The sequence below is a fragment of the Rissa tridactyla genome, chromosome 2, assembly GCF_028500815.1.
Source record: "Rissa tridactyla isolate bRisTri1 chromosome 2, bRisTri1.patW.cur.20221130, whole genome shotgun sequence".
Classification (NCBI taxonomy): domain Eukaryota; kingdom Metazoa; phylum Chordata; class Aves; order Charadriiformes; family Laridae; genus Rissa; species Rissa tridactyla.
The window spans coordinates 109,138,250-109,162,925 of NC_071467.1; positions in this window are offsets into that span (position 1 = coordinate 109,138,250).

The window sequence follows — 24,676 nt, forward strand, 5'->3', positions numbered from 1 at the left end:
TGTGACATGTGTTCCCTGTTGATACCCTGATTTTAACAAGTTATAGCTGAACTTTTCCACATGATAAGTAAATTTTCCTGCAATGTCTTCCTTGCATAGTTTGACAAGATCATCCTCTTGATTTCTGTTATTCTTCCACTGCTTCTTTGCTCTCCCTTCTTTTTTGCACAGTTTTCTAAAACACTCTTCTCAATGTCTCAGGTAGAAGAGGCACGTCAGGTTCTGCGGGAAAGGAGCATTTCTATTTTCTGTCAGATAACGTCCTGAGTGATGCTGCAACCAGTAAAAACTAACCCTCTCTGCCCATTATAACACGCATATTGAACATATCTACACCAACCTGGCAGGACATGGCATCTACTGAGCACTTTCACTTCAATTTTTACTTTCTAAATGGAGCACATCCCTCCTTTCTACCTCAACATCGTCACTGGAAATCACAGGGGGTTTTGGCATACTTTTTAAAAAAGCAATCTTTTCATTTATTTGCATTAACTATAAACGCTGCTCTGCATACATTAGGTCCATACAAAGTTGTGTTCTGTCTTTCAAACACATAGTCCACTTTGTTGACAAAAATGTAGCAGCGTAACAGTGACCAAATCGTATCCAAAACTGAAAGCTTGTTACAGATCACGAATAATCTACTGCTTGGGTATTCTCAGACCCATGATTATTGTCTGATGTTTTCTTCGGTAAACCCTGACTGCTTTTCACTTCTTTTCACTTCTTTTGGCTGACAGAAGCTGGTTATATTATTGTCCTCAACACCAACAGATAGGTTCTTAAATAAATTCCAAGCCAGAGTCTTTATTGCATAGATGCCCAAACAAGGAGGCTTGATCAAAACTCATCTGATTTTTGGAAGCTTTCAAATGAGACCTCAAACGTTGCAGTTGAAGTAAATCCAGTCCTGGGTAATCTAATCTTTCGTACCCATTTCCAGATTATTAAAACCTACATTGATTTTCTAACAAGTCCTGTCTATGATATAGCTTATTTCCACACTGTCTTGGAAATTCTTACTACATTTGTACATGTAAGACAATATAAAACTGTTAACATAAGCGTATGCTATAGGAAGATGGAAAACGACCTCTGCTGAAATAGTATGGCCTGGTCAGTAATAGTCCTGCATAACTGAATTTTTTATAACATTAAGAGTTACCTTCCTTCTTAGCATTACTTCACTCAATACAATTTTTCTGGAATAGTTTGTCCTCATCTACATTATGCCACAACCTCTTGTTTTCATTTTGTATTCCCTCCAAGGACCTCTGAAGGTCAGAACGACAAAACCTGTAACTTCTCCTAACTCTTGTACACAAAAATAACATATGGAATTCATAAATACCCACAATAGATTATTTTGTTCTTCCCTTTTAAATGAAAATATATTACTTATTTTCTAAGGTTCATTTACTAGAGAACATCTATTCTCTGCTCACGTAGTACGGATAAAGAAAAAGCCACAATACGTAGAACTGAGCAAGTTGTGTCTACGAATAAGTCAGAACTTCACTGTTGAGTCTGGCGGGCAGAGATAGGAAATTTATGCTTAATATTTCAGTATTTTCCTCTCCCACTGATTCATTAAATCAAACTAGTTTATAATCTCAGATTGTGTGGTTTTCTTCTGTAAACAATTAACTTACTTTTATTGACTATGCTCCATAGGGAATATTTTACGGAAGAAGTTCTTAATTTTATAAGAAGGGTGGCAAAATTAAGCAACTTCTGAAATTATGAATTATGACACATTGTGTCGTTTATTTTTTTTCTAGAGCTATTTCAAAAATAAGTTAAAGGCCAGGAACAATGATTTTTTTTTTAATTTTAAAGATCATGTGAAACAGAAAAATTCTTATGATTTTATGTACAGCAAAATGGTTCTGATTTTATGTACAGGTTACTAAGGAAGCAGAAGGGCTGGACAAAACACCATTCCTACAGTATCCCCTACTATGAGCATTTTTCAACAGGAGAGATGTGAATCATTGAATCATAAAATCATTTAGGTTGGAAAAGACCCTTGGGATCATCGAGTCCAACCATCAACCCCACTCTACAAAGTTCTCCCTTACACCATATCCCCCAACACCACATCTAAACGAGTCTTAAACACATTCAGGGGTGGTGACTCCACCACCTCCCTGGGCAGCCTATTCCAGTGTCTGACCACTCTTTCTGTGAAGAATTTTTTCCTAATGTCCAGCCTAAACCTACCCTGCTGCAGCTTGAACCCATTCCCTCTTGTTCTATCACTAATTACCTGCGAGAAGAGACCAGCACCAACCTCTCTACAATGGCCTTTCAAGTAGTTGTAGAGAGTGAGGAGGTCTCCCCTCAGCCTCCTCTTCCTCAAACTAAACAGTCCCAGCTCCTTCAATTGCTCTTCATAAGATTGATTCTCCAGGCCCTTCACCAGATTTGTTGCCCTCCTCTGCACTTGTCCTTTATCAAGAATGACAGAAGTTTTTGTATTTCGTCTTAACTTTCATATTTACTATCTCATAGGTGACTGACAATTTGTAAAGTGGACAAGTGAAGTCAAGCACTTAGACTCAATAAATGATTTCACCTAGAAGTTCAGGACTGCATTCAGCCTTCTGTGCATTTAATTATTTGGCCTTTTGAGTGGAATCTAAAATCTAGTGTCCAGTGACAGTCTCCAAACAGGATTCTTGAAAAATTTTTCATGTGCCAGGACTGGCTATAAAACACCCTTTGCCTGATTCAGGAAGAAGCCACTAGACTGCTATCCTGGTCGCTGGAGCCAGGCATAGATGCTGCTGTGGGGGGAGACCCTGCCCCCAGCCACACAGCCTACACCGCCCTGAGTCAGAAGAACACAAGCCCTCTTAATAATCTGTAAAGTGGAGGTAATTGTATCAATTTCTTTAAAACCTAGAGCCCAGTTCAGTAGTACTTGAAAATGATGCTGAAAGTGAACGTAGAAGATCCAGATCACTCATTTGAAAAGCTGACCAGATTCCTAAGAAACGTGTTTAACCACCAGGCTATGAGGTTTTCTGGTTGAATAGGAGGATGCACAATCCTTTCTCTTCCAAGAAGAAAATGTTCTGTGTTGCAATCTTTTAGACTATTTCTGTGTTTTACATTGACTAGCAATGGAATAGCTACATAAGGAGATCATGATGTTCTCCCTCTCAAACAAGAACCACTGAATTTGAATCACCTAGTTTTTACATTAGTTCAAGCTGTAGATACAAGCTTTTTTTTTTTTTTCCAACACAGACAGATCAGTTTGCAACAGGGAAAAGAAGAATCTGTTCAAATGCTACAGCAACTTGCACTAAACACAAGATAAGGGAAAGGTGTCAGTCATGGATGTCCAAAATTCATATTATTACATTCTTCATAAAGAAAATTTAAAATTCACATTTTAAAATGGTTCTTTTCACTTTTTAAATTAATTTAAAAGACTAAAAATTCTTAAGAGGGTTAAATAATTTGAAAATTTGAAGTTCCATGTCAGTATATAAAACACTTAATTGACCCAAATAAATGTGTTCATTTCATTGGCAAATTCTCATTTCGCTTGACCTCAACTGATTTTTCCCATTTTTTGGTTCAGTGACCAAGTATTTAAAAAAAAAAAAGAAGAAAAAGATAAAGAAAGAAAACATACATACATTGTTCTCCTGGCTCTAGCTCTAGTGGAGATATTCTATAGTTTATGTTTGCTGAGATGCAGGAAGAGATAATATATATTAGTTCTCAGACTCCAGACTCACAGCCATTATTAATTCATTTTCACCATTTTGAGTGCAATCCTGAAAAAACTGAATCCCTCAGTGATTAATGGAAACAAGAAATTTTAAGTCTGACAACAATGTTTTAAGACTGAGGCCTTTATGTAAAAGATTAGTAAAGTTTAAAAGAACTCGTGATATTGAGATATATATGTACACACACACATTGTGTTTCAAAAGGAACTTAAAAAATGGAAGCCATCATAGGTCCTTGCTTCTATCTAATGGTATCTATTTTGTAGGGAAAAGATCAGCATTAGAGCAGGATGAAAGCACTCATAAAGCGTCTGAGGTTAGGTTTGCTTTACCCCCAAGATGATAGATACTAAATGGTTGAAGTTTTTCTGGACAGAGTAATATTAGTAGTACTCAAATATCTGCTTGTGTTTCATTCTCAGTTACAACTAAATTTAAAAACTCATTTTACTGACCACAAGGTACATGTCTATAGGAATATTATTCTTTTCACTTTTTGTATAATTATTTCTTTATTTCCTATCTCTTCTAGTCACCCAAACACTGCTATGGCATCCAAGAGCTCCACATGTCCCTCCCATGAAATGAACTTTCAATGTAATCTCTTCCAGCATAAATAACTTTAAATCTCCTAGTAGCAATTCATTTTGTTTAGAGTTTTATATAATGCCTAATTTATTCTTGTTTCACCAGCGAGGACATCTGCATCTGTGGAGAGGAAGTAGATTCTCATCCCGTAAAAAAGATCCACTTTGTGATTTTGTTAGTTTTTCCTTTGGGATATGGCAGAGATCCAAAGATAGTTATGTTCTCTTGTTTTTAATCAGCTGACTCTCCCAGAGAGCACTACAAGCATAGTGATTTCTCAGCAGTTCCTTCAGTTTTCTCCTTTCTTCCCAGACTATCCTAAGTATCTCCTCTTCACCTTTAAAGGCTGCCTTTTATTATACTAAAATATTCCCAAGGTAACCTGAACGGTACTTTCCCTACCTCAGACCACATTTCTGATGTTATCATTATACCATTGTTACCACCAGAAACTATGTTAACCTAACCTAAAGTCAGAGTAGCAAACTCAGCAGACACCATGCAGGCTCTGATAAATCTGATGAACAATTTGGCTTCCATCCGGAGCTGGCATCTTATATCATATCACCCTTCATCTATGTACATCTGTGATGAGTAATGGCTGCAACACATGGGAACAGACTGTTACCTTCTGGCATACGGCAGAAGGCAAAATAATGATGATACTACATAACGTTAATTTCAGTTGTGCTTAATACAGAATTTCTACTTTATGTGTCTAGGGTCACGCATTTTGAATTGTCTATGTGAACATGCAAGCACCATTCACATTCATTTTTCACTAGCTGTGGGCCTTAACTTGAAGCTGCTACAAAGACATGCTAAGGAAAATGATCATTTCCATCCATCTGGGAATCAGCCCTGGATTCAACTAAAGAGAGGTGAAACTGTGAACTGTATATCTCAATTTAAGGCTTGTTGCAAATCCCACAGGAGACAAATGAAGTAGTTCCACTGAATATCCTGGATCCATAGCCTAATCCAAACTGATCTGCTGTTTCTAACAGCCATCAGTTTCACTCTTCAAGATTTCAAGTTTCCCTAATTTCTCCCTTTTTGTTATACACTGAAACAAATCCAAAAGTAAATTAACAAGTGCAGCAGTGACATTTTGAAGTGATGCCAAATATGAAGTAGCATAAATTTAACAGTTTTCATTAACATAAGAATATTCACTAAACATTTTTCTATACTGGAAGAAATATTCTGTGCAATAAAATTAAATCCACCCTGACAGTGACCCACAAATAACCTGTTTGTATAGTCCCTTTGCTATTCAGCTAGGCCTCCTCTTGGTGCAGAGCTGTCGTTCATTAATTTTACTGATTGCATAATGAGAAAAAGTCATGCAGCTTTGCATATTAAAAGCTGTAGGTCGATTAATCACCATTTTGAAAATAAAGAGAGATAAAAATACAAGGCAACATGAGAACAAACAGGAAATTTCTATCTAGTGGGGGAGAAAAGGAATTTCACCTACTGATTCACATAGTATCGTGTACTTGGCTCAGTAAGTGGGCTGAGAAAGGAGACAATAATTTTTATTGTTTGTGAAAGAGCATTTACAAATGCCAATGCCTACAGTTACAAGGAAACACGACTAGAAAGATTGTCTGTTACAAAAGGTGCTTAAATCCTTGGAAGCACTGAACTAATACAGTACATTATTCAGACCCTCCACTAGATCTAGGCAATCACGTCACTGATTTTGCTAATATTTTTATGTTCTCTGGACCATGTACAAAAGGATAAAAGCACTAATGTCAGCATTGTTTCATACCAGACAGCTGTATGTTATAACGTGGCACAGGTAATACTATCTATCTCAAGCAGCCATATTCAGCTATTTGAACTTCTCATCCCCTTCTACAACATACCATCAATAAATATCACTCAAAATATTTTCCCTGCCATCTCAAAACTTTCACTTCTTGTTTTTATGACACCTGGAAAACACATGGAGTGCTGTTGAGAGCCATCACACCAACTTTTCTCCACCCCCCACCCCACCCCCCTAGAATACAGGGTCCTTGCAACTATACAGGCTGGTGATTAGCTGTGCGGGGAAGGCACAGCTACAACTGGTACAACTAGCTACAACTATATAAAAGTAAAAAGAATTATATCCTGAAAAAATTGGATAACATGAGGCCACAATCACAGACAAGCTCCCATAAACAAAGCTTCTTATTTAAATAACCAGTTAGAGATGCAGCTATGGCTTCAGCAGTTTGAAAAATTCAGCTATTTGTAGTAAGAATTATTTTCCAACTCAATATATACAATTATTCAGAAATGTAGATATAGCAATAGCTAATTCCCTGGCTTGCATGCTCTAGCTAGTAAACAGTATCTTTATTTCATCTGCTTTTATTTAAGTGAGGCAATTACCTTGCTTAAATGCATTTGTCTCCCTTAAATAACTTTTGCAGAGGTATATTGAAACATATACATAAAACAAGAAGTAGGTAGGTAAATGCGCCCTGCTTTACAACTCTGTCTCTGCAGTTGTCTACTTAATAACTGTTACCCAAGCATTGGTACTGCAAGCCACAAGCAACTCTGACCTGGCCTCTTCCTAATGAATTAGAAAAAAGGATATTAAAATTTATAAAGCATACTTTAATGGTATTCAAGTGAGGCATATGCAACCAGACAATTACTTCAGTGTAGAACGTTTACAGCATTCTTATATCTTAATTGCAAGACAACATATAGCTGTGTATATGTGCACATGAGTTGGAATTCATTTTTGTTAAGTTCTCATAAGTTAAAGCTTGAAAACAGTTATTAGAACATATCTACAGAGGGAAAACAACCTACATTTTAATATTTTGAAAAAAAGGCATATTAGGAGTAATGGATCGCAGTTAGAGATCTGGTTCTTTGTAAGTAACTTTGAATGTACGAGGACAGAAGCTCAACTGAATCAAAAATATTCTCCCAAGGAATATCTATCACACCAAGGGCCCAAAAAAAGTTTTTCTTCTATGAAAAGCAGCATACTCAACAAGTCTTCCGACCTGTAATATAGCAGTTTATAAAAGTGTGTATCATTCCTCCATTATAAGTCGATCACTAATAAAAAGACTAACTTAAAGTAGTTTGTGCTAGAAAAACATAATCAAAGAAACAAGACTTTTGGAAAATTAAAAAAAAAAAAATGTTCTGCACCACTGCTGATAGAAACAACGTCTCGTCTAAGAATTTTTTTCAAAGCAAAAACCTTCAGCCTGTCAAGTCTTAGATTTCCTATCTTCTGGCTTTTTTTTTTCTTTCTGCTGCTCTTAGTGCATATGGTTGATAACATCTTGTAATATTTGTCCCATCCTACCTATCTTCCATGCATTTCTCATCCACTGAACTGCAACGTACGATGACCTGTATGTAAGTAGCTGTAGACTGACGGAAATCTGCAGATTTCATGTCATGCATTCATGGAAATTGTATGGTCTCTATTAGCACAGGTTTCCTAGCTTTAGCCAGCTTCCAAGGTTATTTTTCCAGATTTCGGCACATTCATGCCAAACCGCATTTGAGCAGGGAAACTCTCTGCACGTCAGTTACCTCCCTTGAACTGTCTAGACTGTTTTATTTTTATCTGTGACTCATGGAATGAAACAAAGATGAGTAAAAGTCTAATAGGGAGGGAGTCCCACAATAAACTTACGGAAATAGTGAGGAGGTTCTGTTCCATTATCACTAGCATTAAATGCATTGGAAATATGTCTCTGCTGAACCAATTCAGGAGTGTGCCACAACACCTCTACAAAGATATTTGATTGGTACACACCTCTCCTGTAGGCATGTACAAATCAAATGTCTTCAACACAGAGGCACATGAATAATCAACTCTATCTATCTGCTGCAATTAGAGCTCACTATTCATGCAGCATAATTACATAGCCAACACCACACAGTGTAAAAGGCAATCACATCCCACTGTAAACAGAAACTATAAAGAACTTTATCTGACATTTTTGTATTTACCCATTCCGCTTGCTTCTTCCTCCTTCTTTACTCTTATGGGAAATTTTGTCTTAATCTAATTTAAATAGGATTTAAATACCATTGGCTGTGCGTTTACAGCAACATATGTTTATATATTCATCCAACTCATCCATTTTTCCTCTGCTTAACAACCCTGCCAAAGCTTATCTTTTTCAAACCATAAATTAATTCAGAGAATGATTGTTTATAGTGAGATCTTCTGTTAATTCTGACATATGCCAAAAGGCCACCAATTGTGACTAAAAATATAGAACAATATCAAAGCTTTAATTAGTTCTATACCACTTATATATTACCAAACAGAAGCAGGGCTAAAAATTAAATAAAGCAGTTCAAATATGAATGGGGGAAAAGTGCAATGCTTTGAAATGCAGAGAGGCTCATGTCAATGTTATTGGGTTTTGAGATATATATATATATATATCAATCAGTCAATGTAACGGTAGAGTATCCCTGGTCATCTTTAAACTTTCTGAAAATGTTGCTACCACTGGGGTAGAAAAAAGACAAACACATTAATTTCTCTATATGTATTTAAAATATAAATCTGGACATGGATGGACAGATATTATATTGTTCTGGTTCAATTAAAGATTAGAGTTTCCGTAATTAGAAAAGGTGCTTAGGCTTAGTGCTATATAAGAAAATCATACTTATGCTAAATAAGTTTGTATAGCTAAATTATTTGAGCTGAGTGCCCTTAAGTCACTTTCTTACAGTCTGTTTATTTTGGGTTAGAAAGCCAGAGCAGACTATTATGTTATATAGTTAACTCATATTTGCTTGAAAGTTTCTTTTAGGAAAAAAATCTAGGTTTTTTAATTAGTAGACAATATTTCACACACTGATTCTGAAGCCCTGCTACTACGCTACCAGCTAGAAATATCTAGAATGTTGTTAATTGCTGAACCCAAGCAATATATTGTATAGCCTGGTTACTGAAAACTTGTAAAAGCCTTAAGTGAATTCATTGGTCATTGGCTGCTGCCAATAACATTACATGACCACACCTACGATAATTTATAGCAAGATTCTGAAGATGCAGTTGAATTTCTAGAAACTTTTTTTTTTGCCAATTAGAATATTTGTTCTTTCAATTAAGGTTTAAGGAAAGGTATTTATCTACCCTGCTGTGACTGAAGAAATCTCACATGGAAGTACTGACTATTGAGGAGTGCTATACCATCCATTCCAACTTAATTCTTAATAGTATTCCAGGATACCGGGTAACTGAGAGAGACCCTTTGGTTGGCATAGTAGTGCATGGATCTCTACTCTTCTGCTGTTGCAACCTTCTGTTCATTGAGTTGTATAAATGTATAGACACATATGTTAATTTGATTGTCCAAACAACTTTTTAGCAGGAATACTAGCAGACAGCACTATCTACTTGGGAAATTTTCGATCACATTTTTTCTGCTTTTTAAGTATTTAGGGTGTCCTGCAGTGATTCCTTCCTGTTAGCTTATTCAGGCAGATTAACAGAAATAATGTAAAATGTTATATAAATTCACTTCTTGGTATCAAGTACCTTCTATATTTACTAAGAGAGAACACTTTCTATTTCTAGGAGAAATCTTAATCTCTGTTTCTGCTGGTCTTTCTGTGGCTGATAACAATGTCTGTGCATTTCTCCCAAAATCGCTTTACTGTTTTGTGATCCTTCCACTTAACCGCTTTGCTTCCTATTTGCCCATCGCTCAAAGAAAACTGTTTAGAAAACGTAAGCACCAGACTATTCTAACTAAACCCCTCTAACGACATGAACTTATTCTTTGTTTCTCACTTGAAGAGCAAATAGAAAACGAAAAGCAGAAAGATCGTTACGGGGTTAAGTTACTGAGATTAAGATGTAGCATATAGCCCCAGTTCTGCCACATACCTCCTGGACTTCTGTTAACCAGCCAAGTTACTTGAGTTCTCTGTGCTTCAGCTCCCTTCACAATGAGGAACAATATTCTTTTTCTCCATCACCATTAGTCTGAGCTCTTCAAAAGCTCTCTCCTCTCTCTGCACAATGCTTAGCACAGTGGAGCCCAGTCTTTTGCCATTAATAATAATAATCAGAAAACTCAAAATCCTAGAGAACTCTTAAGAATCGAGATCTACATATTTTTAAAAAAATTACCCATTCCTGAATTATAAATCTAATCATCAGATGTCAGCTTATAGACTCGAGGACTCCAAAGCTCATCTTAGTCTGTCTAAAATGCTCAGAAGATTTTATGGCCTGTCTGTCCAGTATTGCACGTTGAAGTAAAATAATGTTTTTCCTTGTCCTGTAAAGTGAATTTCCAATTAAAATTCAACAGTGCAATCCCATTCAAAATGGTTCTAATATCAATTGAAGTACATTAATTTGACTTGGTTACCTGTTTTGTTAATTAAACTGATGAGGCAATTTATTTGCTCATTCCAGGCCTGACATTAAATGACATTTCATGTGACATCCGATATTTTTATGTTAATTGAATAACTTTTGATTTGTATATACTGGGTTGATTTGTGTAGTACATAAGTGTCAGGAAAAAAAAATCGTATCTGCAAATAATAAGTAAGTGATTTACAAGTAGTTACTAGCATTTTGAGCACAGGTGGCTGTTTATTTTTAGATTTCCTAAGGACTGTTACTCCAAACTGCTATTTTTAATAGCATTTTGGAAATTAGAAATGCAGAATGCAATGTTGGGTGTCTCTATATTAATGAAGCACTTCTAAAAATAGTGTTTCTTTCCATTAGTTGTTCTTGCAGAACTAGGCCAGTTGAATCAGTCCTTGAGATTAAATGATCATTGCTAAATTTTTTGTCTTTATGAGTATTGATTCTTATGACAGAAAGACAAGCTTTAAGAGTTTACTTCTATGAAGCAAATATTTTAATCCACTTTTGCATGAAGCCTGTGGAAATTCCTGTACATTGCTACTGGCTGGGAAAATAAAGACACCATGACACATGTAGCCGATACTTTCTTCAGCATAAAATTTGGTATATCCGTTATGCTTGGATAAGATTTTGTGGCATCGTTAGCCACACAATAAGACTGAACAGTAGGTCTTTATTCCATATGAACAACTGAGGAGAAATTTCTTGTTCTGGCTGAAGTTTGTAAAAATAACCTCTTCCTCTGCCCCCCTCCCCACCTTTCATGAGTGTGCTTTTCATGTTTCTCAGTTGTAAACTATTATATGGTCTCTGTTTCAACAGTAAGTGAATACGGTTTTCTTATCTTAGCCACCCTCAGAATTGCCTCCTGTTTACTTGTTTCAGGATTTTTTGGTCATGGGCAAAAGCTTCCTATATTCAGATTTTCTTCAATGTAAAATCAACTGAAATTGTGTAGGCATTAATAGGAACATATTGGAATCTCTGCCCCAACTCTGACTCTTCATAAAGGGTGTCATAGAACTTATGTGAGAACAACAAAAAACACAAAACCCCAAAAAACCAGACCCCAGAGGGCCTTTTAACATAGCAGTTACTAAAATGGAAAATTAAATTTTAAAAGTTTGCATAGCACCAGAAAAAGATACAGATATTTCTACTCATAATAGAGCTCTGATGTCCCTGGAAAGTAAGAAAATGTGTACATATTTATTATATTGTATATTAATACAATATAATACTGTATATTAATCACATATTATAGTTCACTAGAGTTTACAACTTTGGAGATGTACACAGATTTTGAAAAGAGCGCCTTGAAGTGACTCAAGCATATTGTCTTTTCATTTGATTCCTTAAATGGCTGCAGTGAGGAAAGAGTCATGCCAAATATCCTTTATTCAAAATAGGAATTAAACATTTAAAAATGAAAGACTTCTCTCTAAAGTATTTAACATGCTAGAATCCAAACTAGTTTCCTGGCAGAATTTTTCTATCACTTAGACTGAAATTCTTTAAAATCTATGCAAAGAGACCAGAAAGAACAAGATTCTGTGATTTCTGCCCAATCAAACCATACTGATTTCACTGGTAGCTGGAGACGAAGAACACGCACCTGTTTAGCACACCCCTTAGTTTATTGCTCACACTCTTTACCATGCACTTCCAGCATGGTGATCCACTTATTACTATGGAAGATGACATCATAACATTTGATACAGCTTTTGCTTCTCTCCATCTTCCATTAATTTTCTACATTTGGCTCATAGCTCCTTTCCTCCTGACACTTTTGCCCATTTTCTCCCTCCCACAAAGCCAACTTATCCTGTCTCTAGTCCTAAACTCACCACAATCATCTACTTCTACTGTTCTTGCTCTTCCACTAAATGTTTCCAATGAAAATCCTGAAAGCAGAGTAATTTGCTCCATTAAATTTCCCCAACACTTTAAAAAGAAATAGAAAAGCATTTCCTCCTTTCAAAATATCTAGCAGTCTTTCATGACTATAGTTCAACACGAGAGTAAGGTCATTCAAATAAAGGTAAAAAACCCCAACCTCCAGTTAGTTTTGCAAACTATTACTGATTACTGGGATCGAAAGAGAATGGGATGAAAAGCTTCTTCCAGAAAAAGAAATGCAAGAAACTACCTAACTATAACATACAAATCCGATGTTTTAATGTGCTGCCACTATATAGTCAATACAAGCTGACATTTCTTACAGCCCAAAGTTATTACCATTTATTTCTTCATTTTCCTTATTCATAGATTTTATGTTATTTTAAAAACTTGTCTAGAAGCTACAAGAATAAATCAGAAAGCAAGATGTAAATACCGAGAGCTTCAGGATACATTACCATCCTTAATAAGTTTAAGCATCCAGGACACACAGTTGTGCCTACTGATCTGGGCAAGTCCCTATGCACTGCTTACATGACACATCAACTTCAGCAGAGTGCCCCATTTGAAAACATTAACTTTAGATCCAATGCTGTATTTTAAGTAACCTTAAAACTAAGCATAAACATAAGAAAAAAAAAAGCAACTATATGATTTAAGTGCACAAGAACCATTGAAAAACCATAGGATCACAAAATAGATTGTAAAAATCTCATCAATTATACACAGAAACACGATGAACAGCTGCAATTTCCAAGACTAAAATTTCACTTGGCATGTTCCATGAACAGCCACCTGATGCAATACCCCGCTTCTTAAAAGACAATAAGAGCATGTCTCTATCAATAACATCAACCAAGACTAATCATACAGTGATCAGGGATTTTCTCAGCACGCGTGTGTAGCTTGGAAAGCAGTTTTCATTTACCATACTCCTTCTTATTGCACCTCCTATTTTTTTTCTAAATAGACTGCCAAACACAATTGAAAGTATCTCATTGTTTGGAACCAGATACAACAGGCCACTAGAGACTGGACTGAGGAATCCAAACTCATTGCTTTTTTTCATCAAAGCAAAATTGAAGGTCACATTCCCACCAACACCTCCAAAGTAGAAGACTAGCAAAACTGTTCTAGTTGAATGGGCATTTAGTTTTCCAGAAATTGTTGAACAACCCCTAGTTCCCTTGAATTTTCAAAGGAGAACAGTCTTTTCCATGATTTAACTGTATCTGCCAACAACTTTATTCCATTTTCCCTAGTCACAATCACAAGATTGTCTTGCTTTTGGTTGTGGCTTGCTATAGCTTGGGGGAGAAGAAACACTTCCACCTTGCTTGAAAAGATTGAACTAGGTAGCAAATATGCAACTGCTTTCTGGATTGGCTTCAAAATTGCATTTTACCTGAAGATGAGAGTGGTGTGCCAAACCAATAAGCATGACGCTCTCCTTGTAAATTTGTCATTATTCTCCTAACTACTCAATCTCAAAACAAGAGGTGGAAATCTTCGTACAGAAAGATTTATGTACAGCAGACAACTTAAATGACTCAGGCCAATGAAAAGTGGAAGATTAAGCTTTTATTGATGTTCACGTAAAATAAGACTCTTCCCTGATCACTTTACTTATTTATATGTACAAAGCAAGTGAAACTGTTACAGTTCTTGGAGCTATTCAAGACTTCTCTTTAAGACATTAAGATATTTAATACTCTGACAAGGCCTTGAGCAAACTAACATAACTTTGAAGCTGGCCCTGTTTTAACTGTGTAGTTGGAACAGATTGTATCTAAAGGTCCTTTAAAATCTTTTTTTTTTCACTTTTTATGATTCTTATTTTATAGCACATGACATATGCTTTGCACAAGCAAAACTGAACACAGAAAGACAGGCAGAAGAAATTTTTATCAAGATGGATAAAACTGTTCACAGGTCTAGAAAAAGAGAATACCTCACAACGTATCTGTTTTCTTCACAACTTGTATTACATCTTTGTATTTCTGCCATGATAATCCAATGATTGCCTATAAATAACATGCTGGTAATTATTATTATAGCTATCTGTTAAACACAGAGTAGCTGCTTCATTTATGTGGTGAATGTGAATTCAACTAATGAAGTCAATCTAACTTTACCGAGTTACATGAAATGGATTCAAACTTCATAACCACATCATACAAGTTTGTAAGTCTCCTCTCCTGAGCAATAATTGTACCATACTTGCAATTTGCCTGTTGGAGTATCTTAGAAAATAAATTAATAAATAAAGCAAGCTGTTGAGATTACATTCTCTGTAGGGATCCTTGGCCTTAAAGTTTGATCCTGTACGCATTACAAAATCCATCTTCATACTACACTTTTGAGGCTACTGTGAGAATAATTTCAGTAGGATTCAACAGGATTTTAAAATTTGATTTCAAAATGTATTGCTGACATTTTATAATTGATGTAATTATTTCATGAAATCCGAACATGCTGTTATATTCACCAAAAATGATAGATATGAGTAGCTGTTATTGTCCCATCCAACAGTAGCTTGTCTTGAACTTTCATACAAGACCTGATGGCAGTATTGGGTTTTTGTACTGCAAAACTCCATTTGCAATCTTATCTGAAAATAACATTCAGTTCTGCCTATTTCTCTATTTTTAGGATACTGAAATAATGTGCACATCCATGAATCTCATCCAAGTTGAGAGACCTATAGCAGTACGCCTTGTGCAAACAAAATTAATATAGGTGCACCTGATTACTTCCTTCACTTTTCAGTGTAGCTCAAACTACTGCCAGTTTTTCACCTCCACCTCCAGTTTTTGTAGAACAACCAGAAAGTAAATTTATGATTTAATGAGCATGAATACACCATAATATTTCTAGATCTCTAAATCCCTGAACAGATTTTTACTTAAGTACTACTGCTGAATTTCAACACTTCTTCATATTTTAAGTATATAAAGAATTCTGATAGAATAACAACAGTAGTGAACATAATTTAAATTCAGTGGCAACCTATTATATTTAAGGTGACGACAATATCCACAGGGGTCTTCGCTTTCTGGGGACCAGCATTTCAAGAACATACTGAATTTTAGCACTCAAGGCCATATTCTGGCACACTCATAAGAGGTTCTATTTGTACAAAGTGATTAATAATCTATTTTTGCATGCTTTGCAAAAGTGAGAATACACAAGTACTAAGTAGCACAAGCGGCAAATAGCATGCCGTCCCCTATTCACCGTTTATTTTTAGAAGTGGCTTCATTGCTTATGAGAGGTGTCAGACTGACAGCCTTGCAGAATGCAATGCTTTGTTTTCTGCTGCAAAGTGTAAGCAGGGCTGTGAAAATACACATTTGTTGCCCCAACAGTATGCTTCTGAGGTGCTTGCTTTAGTGATCATAGTCAGACTTCTTTTACATCAACTTAAATGAAATTATTCTGGGACTGGGCCATACTGGATATAATCCTAATGTAGCAAAGATCAGAAAAGGCGTCTAGAAAAAAAATGAATAGGTCAGAATTTTGCCCGTTCGGTGATTAAGGTCTCTTGTCAACTATAATGGCTTCTTCTGTCCTTATTTTGTTCTGGAAACATAATCCTTGACATTGGTTTTGCAGTTCATCTAATCACTTTTACCTCGATGAGAAGGCTGCCAGTACAGGTGATCCAAACCAAACAAAATAAGATTTTAGAGTTTAGATAAGTAACTAATAGTGTGTCAATTACCTACGTGAAGGTAAACTTCCTTGCTCTGTCTACCGCTAGCCTCCCTGTCTTCAAAGTGCTCTGTTAGTTCCTACCAAAGTACTGCAGATCAGGCTTGCCTCAAGTGTGGTGAACCTCAGTGAGGTATCTGTACAGCAGAGTGGTAGGGCTGTTCCAACTTTTACCTACACCTCATGAAGGACTCCTTGCCCTCACTTCATGACAACGTGGCTCCACCAGAGTCAAACTACTAAGTAGCACACTACTTTTTGAAAGCACAGAAATGCCTTGCACAAGACAAAGAAAATTTACAGTTGTTCTTTTAATCTACCCTCCCCGTGAAAAAAAATGGAAGTTCATTCCTCTGCTTTCTCTCTGTCTTCTTTTCCCCAACTAATAAGGAGTGCTGGACTGTACAATGGCATGTAGGAAGTGACACAGTTCCAACAGAAATGGTAAGCCTATTTTTCTGGGGGGAGCAGATCAGATCAGCAAGCAGTTGCTGACAATGCATATACGTGAACACAGAAGTTAATATGACCCTCCCCATTATAAACATAGAACATTCCTACATAGAATCCTATTAACCTTCTCTCACAAGGTTGTCAGCAACCTACTCATAACAGAGTGGATGCTCCATAAAGAATACATTAGGAATGCTCTATGCCATATTATTCAAGTTTCTGGATGCTCCCCACATCATCATATTAGGCTAAATCAGTGTTTTCAGGAAACAAGGGTAAACACTGACTCCAGATACAATCCTCCTCAGCAAATTCTTTAGGTTTGTCACAGGACCACAGCAAGCCCGAGCCTCTGAGGAGGATATATCTCACACTCTTGCAGTTTGAGCATCCTCGGTTTTCATCTGGGGATGTGTCTTGGCAGGATAACTTCACTTATGCTGAATTTCACAATACTATAGGTGAACAGCTTTTGCTATCAGATTTAGCAGAGATCTCTCTCAGGACTGAGCAATAATAGTTAGCTGAACTGAGAAACTTCTTTGCTCCTCTCTGGATAAACAATTTATTAATAACGCTACTAATAAGAAGAAAAATTAAGGAAAACATAGAGATACACACCTTTCCTACATATTTCTCCAGGCTTTCTGAAGCACTTAATCAATTTACAGCAGTGTGTAAATTTTCTGTACTAATCAATAATGCTTAAAAAAGTCAGCACTTTCTAGTGCTTAAGTAACTCAAAAAAATATTGGCTTGTTGTGGGAAGCTGAACTTGACAATGATAGCCACCTCAAGGAAAAGATCATGTTTTATTAGTTCAGAAAGTTTTTATTTAAGAAATAACATAATTAGGAGAAACTGAAAATTAGATATTTTGTAGTATGCTATTATGTGTAATGACCAATCAAGGTATTCACTGCACCGGGCATTTTAGATAGCTGCATGGCAAACTTATATTCAGTATGTCAGGAAGTCCATGCTGTTAAAGACATAGATTTATCATTTACTAGGGTTCCAAATACACACAAATGAGGCTTATATTACAATGTCCACCCGCAGAGGCCATGTCAATTTTCCTCCATAATACTCAAACATAAATGCACACTAAGTCAATTCCTATGGCCTCTAAAACGCCAGAAGAACTGGCGTTAAGTCTCAGTGTTAAGCAGCAACCATCAAGGGCTACTTTTCTTCAGTTTTGATGCTCACTTGGGTAACATATGCAATGTAAAAGTTCACATACGAGGTTTTAGTATTTATTCTTAAGGATAAATTTAGGATGACAGAATTCTGTTGGGAAAGAAAGCAAGTTCATTCAAGTGAAACATTCGAATATAAGCACGTTCTGCAACCAAACAGAAGGAAAGGGAGAAAAGTCTGTTTGATATAAGGCAGTCCTGGTCTCCACACATTCTCTTCTAGTCACCTCTGATAATTATTCTGATGTATGTAGACGACTGATTATTTTAGTGAAGTAATTAATCAAGTAATGACTACACTTGTGTGTTCAATTATAGTCTTTATGGTTGATTAATCTTTATAATACATGTAATTACTGGCTCTATTTTTTTCCACCCAGGGCAAAGAAGGCCAATGTAAAAAATGAGAAGATAGCTATAACAAACTTGTACACGTAAAAGGTATGGTAACAGACAATGTTAAGGACACATTTTTCAGTGTCAGAAATATTGATTTGTTTACTGAAGCTGAAAAATAAAATGAACAATTGCTAAACATACAATTCCTATGCAGTAGCACCTACTTGCCTGTTCTACGCCTTTTCATCATTAGAAAGCAAACTCTTTAAGAGTCATAATGCCCTTAATCTTTCCAGAAACAGTAGGGAAGGAAAGAAAGAATAAAGCTTTACATTTACTATCTGATTTTACATTATCCATTTTCATTTTAACGGCTCTGATTTAGGTTAGTGAGGTAATCTTATGTCACATCAACTCCAGCAGCAAGTACTCTTGGCTTTCATTTATAAACAGTATTGGGCTAAATCCATACTTTCTGAATCGGTATACATGCTGCTACAAAACAATGCTGTTGAGTCTACTGGCAAATTTCATGAGTCAATTGTTTGAACTGAACAAACATGCCCTTTCATGAGAAAGTAAGGTGCCTTATGCTATGAGAGTAATTTTTTTTTCCAGAAGAAAAGCAAAGTCTCTGTTGTCTGCTCTCCTAGCAGTAGTATTAGCCCAAATTTTAGAGACAGTGGAAAAGCAAAAACCAGTTTTCAAAGAGACTAACTTAGCTTCATGGTCACATAAAACCACCTATGATTAGTCTCCCCCTTATAAAGCTACTGCATGAAAAATTATGACCATATCAAATGATAGTACAAAATGCTCCAAGGGACCAGAGAAGATCTTCTGGGGTAACTTCTGACAGGTGTATGCAACCATCTCTCCATTGAAGTTAACAACTTCCATGGTCTGAGGATGCAACAGACAACTTTAACCTTTGAAGGATTTACAGGAGCCAAACTAGTCATAAGTCATTTATTCTACAGCACATGTCAAATGCTACCTAAATTACCATTTTGTCATCTTGTGTATCTCAAAACCTACAAATTTAATGGTCAAAAAAAAAATATGCTTACTTTTCACTCCTATTATCCATTGTTTAATGACTGTATACAAACGGTAGCTATACAGAGTCATACCTATACCCAAAGTCAGTTGTCAAAAAGCTCACACCAATGCTTTTAAGAAGAAAAGTCTGAATTATGTGTGGAATTTTTTGTGTGATAGTAATACGCCAAAACTGTTTAAGGCTTTTTTGCATTGACATTTGATTTTCAGTATGTATTTGCTTTTCATACAGTTCACTGATGAAAAGCTGAGCATGATGCAAGAACACATGGTTTACATTAAAGTGATTCATTAATACGTTGGTTTCTGAATGTAAATCCCAGAAAATATCTTTGGAGATACGTACTGAAACTTGCCTTATGAGACAATTCAAACAACTCAGTGCTTAATGGTGGCAAAATGAGCATTTTTACTTAGCATTCTAGCAAGACTGGTTAGAGGACAATAAGGTCATCTAAGACAAAGAAGTGCTGAAAACACAGTGAAACTTGGATATTATAGCAACATGTTTTCTAGAGACTGTGTTTCTTATATTAGGATACACGTATAAGCTGGCTTTGACTCAAGCATCTTATTTACATAGACTTGATGGAGAATAAGTACTTTTAAGACTCAGAAGTTATCACAAGAATTGATTTGGGCTAATTCCATTAGGAGTACATTAGGTAAACAAGTTTAGATCCAAAGGACAACAGACCAAATTAACACAATCAGAGAGTGAAACAACAGCATCAATATCTCCAGGGACAGGCTGCACGCAAATCTGCACAAGGATTCATTGCTTTGGGAGGACAAAGTTTTAGGCACGCTGGGATTGATTTCCTCAGTCCCGTAAGTATTTACATATGCATTCAGCATTACAGACATATACAGTTACATTCATTTTAAAAAGACCAAGGATGACCAGCCACACGTTTATGAAATATTTACGAATCAAATGCCAAACCAAAATGTACTACTTTGGCTACTCCTTCCTTCCAGTCATATGTATCTCTCCCAGTCGATGTGGACTGTGGTTTCAATATGCTAACTTAAGTTCTCATTTGTCTTATTTCAAACTGGAGCCCAATTCATACATAAATATAACTCAATTTGGCTAATGACCTAGGGAGTACGGGCTGAAATCTGCATAAGCACAACCCATACAGCATGATCACACATCCATATTGCAGCCCTAAATTTCACTGCCTTTTCAATATTTGCCTTTCCTTCCCCTTAACCCCCCAGGGTCAGTAATAGGCATATGTAAGTTTTAGCTCTGGCATCTATTTTAAGAGCTTCAGATTTCCCAGCAGCAACAAAGTAATGAGTAATTAGACTCCAAGGGAAAAATGGTTGCTGCTTTTTTTAAAACCCTATCTGCCATATAACTTAAATACTGTTACCAAGTGCCCTGCCTTCTCACTACCAATTAAGTAAGAAGAAAAAAATGGGAAAAACCCCCAACCAGTCACATAATACTAAAATCACAATAAAGAATTAATATCTCCAAATATTCAAATAAAAACTACGTAGTTCGGTTTGTTATGACTCAACAGGTCACGTTATTCATAGGAATTGAAAACTGTTTAGTGATTTGATGATGACAGTTGTGATTTTTGAAAGTTTTACTAATAATGTTACAAAACAACCTTTGCCACTCTCCAGAGCACACTTGTTAGACAGGAAGTAGAGTAAAATTGCTGTTAGATTTCATGGATACTATGCAATGAGACACATTCTTGGAGGGTATAGGTATGGTCAATCAATTGGAATACACAAATATGCACCTAAAAAATTTGAACCAATATTAGCTATCTTAATATCCTATAACCCTTGAAGTTGTGATTTCACTGATTCTAATAAGCAAAGTGATGAAAGAAGACTGTCTCTCCATACGAACATTTCATAAAGCTGAACATTTACATTTCAGATATGCTAGAAATTGCTATATGTGAACATTCCCTGAAAGCGAAAAAAATAAAAATAAAGCAAGCATTTGTCAATGGATGAAGATTAAGTAAAGAAAGTTGCTATCTTTCAGTTGGAATTATGCAATTTTATATGGACAAATTTATTTATTGAACAATGAAATTTTGGGTTGACTGGACATTGTGCATTGCGCTGGAATTGCTGAAGACCTTCAGAGTCTTCTGAAGAGCCACTTCTGTACATCTCTATAAACAGTTGTGACCCTGACAAAGACAAAGACTTAACTTCTTCCCACATAACCTTCCACAACAGCATTCCAAAAGGCACAATTTTTGTCTGTCTGAGTACAGACACTCGTATCTTCATTTCACTTTTCCTCAGCATTGGGCAGAGATGAGTCAGCTCCCATATTGATATAGCCTTATTATGTAACTACATTAAACATGGAATTGTGCCCAAGTGAATTAGGCTCACAGAGAGGTCACACTTCCTTAGGATAGCTCAGAGAAAGGGCTGAGTGAACTTACAACGTATCTGTGCCATTATTTGTTGATGTACACGTGGAGCCTGGTCCATGCTGTGATAATGAACACTGATGGATGAGCTAAATCATTCTTCTACTAGCAAAGGTGAGTGAGATGTCATCATTCTTCCCCATCACATGAATTAATTGTCTGCAAATGCACAAAAGAGTTGGCTGACATCTACAAGGTCTTTTAGTCTAATGTTTCACTCAACACATCAATAGTACAATAGGCCCAAAGCTTCCTGAGGCAACAGAGGAATACAGGTGGGGTGAGTTGTCATAGTGACAGCACCCCATCTTTTTCTGGGTTCTCCCTCTGTCATACTCCATAGTCTAATTTTCATCATCTTTTTCAAGTGGAAGAGAACTATTCCAGCCCTTCACTCCAATCCACATGGCAAGGTGTAGTAAGCATAGCCATCTGAGCAGTATAAAGAGGTTCTGGAGCATGTAGGTTACTAGTAAGAGATTTGTAGGGTCTTTTAAGAGACCCAGAGAGCTTCAGACTTTAGGCTAAAGACCTGCAACCTACTCCCAAGTCAAAGATTATTACTGCTCCAGAATGAATGAGCATTTCACAGCTCCTTGCAAAACGCTACATGATTCCTCTCCTTGAAAGCTATGCTTTAGTACATGCCAGCTTAGAGACCAGGGGATTCTGTCTTCCCCAAACTTGCATCTCCTGTGAAAACACACTGCTGTTCTGTCTGCCAAGTCAGTGGAGTGCTTGACAATGCACATTTCAAGTGACAATCATTTTCAGCTCAGGACACTGCTAGGATGCCAAACAGTAGGTTTACAAACTGAAAAGACATAATAAAAAATGAGCAGGCATTCACCAAAGCAGAATTATAGGCCCCAAAATTGAAGCATGTTCCTGTCATAACCTGTAAACACTAATGGCTGAATCCACCCTGAGATTTACAATGTATTGTATTTACTATTGGAAAAGAAAGATAACTTCAAAGTATTAGGTTAGAAAAGTTACTTCTTTAAAGTGACACCCTGGTGTTGATGTGTCCTCCACCTATGACTGCAAAATTGTGTTTATTCAGCTTACCAGTCAAAATTAATATTGTTCTCAGACCTACAGGATCAGTGAAGATTATGGAGAGGAAAACAAACAAATGAACAAACAAAAAAAACCCAGGACCCTTCTGTTTCATAAATTATAAACAACAGCAGCCTGATAATGAAAAACAGTATGATCATGGACTTCTTTGTGTTGGCAATTTCAAAATGACAATAGATAGAGCCAAAAAGACAGTAGAGTTTGATTTTCATAAACTAGCCTCACCCTCCAGGGCTAAGAATAGCAGAAAACAAATGAAAAATAATTCGTAGTTTTGCTGGTAAACTAAGCATGACAAGGAAATAGTATAGGATGAATGCAACCTCAAAATATTACGTTTATCTATACATCCATTTGAATGCATCATTTTCTTCTATAAAGAAGAAAGTCTTCACCAGCCTCTGTCTGGCAGACTAGACTTCAAATTGCTACAATTTTGAAGAATGCTTCCTTCATACTCAGAATTTTCTTTGCAATATAGTACTTTAATTTTAATTACAGGTTATGTCATTCTACAGACAAATATTTGTATTTGCCAATATTTAAATTGTTGAGGTTTCCTTTCACCAATAATAATGCAACATTCTTTTACACAATCAGGATTCATTAATGTTTGTTAAAGATGTCCAGAAAAATCAAAGCTGTTTCACTTGTCTAACATACCATAAAAAAAAGAACACGCAAAAACCAACCCAAGAAACGAACTATGTATGGCAATTTTAGTATACTAACTAGAAATAAAATTGCATTCACTGAACAGAGGTTGCTGATGCGTTTGCTAGTGAAGGTGCCTTAAAATATGAGTTCAATTACTTTCCAGGGTGCTGATTAAGGCTGTATCTATATTGCTTCTTAGGGTTAACTTGGAGGTCATCGTCAACCAGCATTCTTTGTTTTTCCCCCCATCTGTACAGTACTTCAAAGCCTATACCTGTATTTTTCATATGATACTCTTATTTCCCCAGTGTGACACACTGCAGTGTGAAGATTCCTTGTACATTGCAAAACACAGCCCTTCCAAAAAAGCCTGCTTGTTCTTCCATGTTTGCCTATGCTGAAGACTACACAATAAGAGCACATTTCAAACAAGAGTGTCATGCAAGGAATTGGGGTTGATCTCATGCCCAGAATTTTACCCTAACTTCTATGCTCCAGGTAGATAGCATGCATCAGTTTTCTTACCTCTGGGACATGAGCATATAGGTTTAAAATGCAGAGACGCTGATAGCTTTACTCTGGAGGATAAGTTCTTAGAACCCTCTGAAGTCAACAACAAAACTGGCTTTGACTTCATTTGCGTGAATAAGAGCATGGGAGACATTTGCCATAGGAGCAGTAATTTGCATCTAAGCATATGGATGATCATATGCCTAACTTCTGTGATTTTTATAGCTGATGGTTTCTTAAGTAAACAGTACCAGCATCTTGTTACTGTCTGAATTGTTAATCTGTGGGGTTTTTTGATGTTTCTAGGTATTCTGGCTACAAAGAAAACCCTGAAAATGCTGAAATGTCTAAGTATTCCAGCATACTTTAAATATTCTTGTAAATAAGAAGCAGCCCAGTTTTACAAAATACACTGTTTGGCTCACCATCCCTCAGCTCCCACACCATTTTTAAAACAAAGCCCAGTAAATTGATATGCTACTGATATGCACATCCAAGGAACTAAACAGGTGTTTTATCTGTTGAACTCTACTGTTACATGTATCTGGTGAGGTAAGCACGCATTCTTGAATTAGCAGACATTTGGTCTGCAGA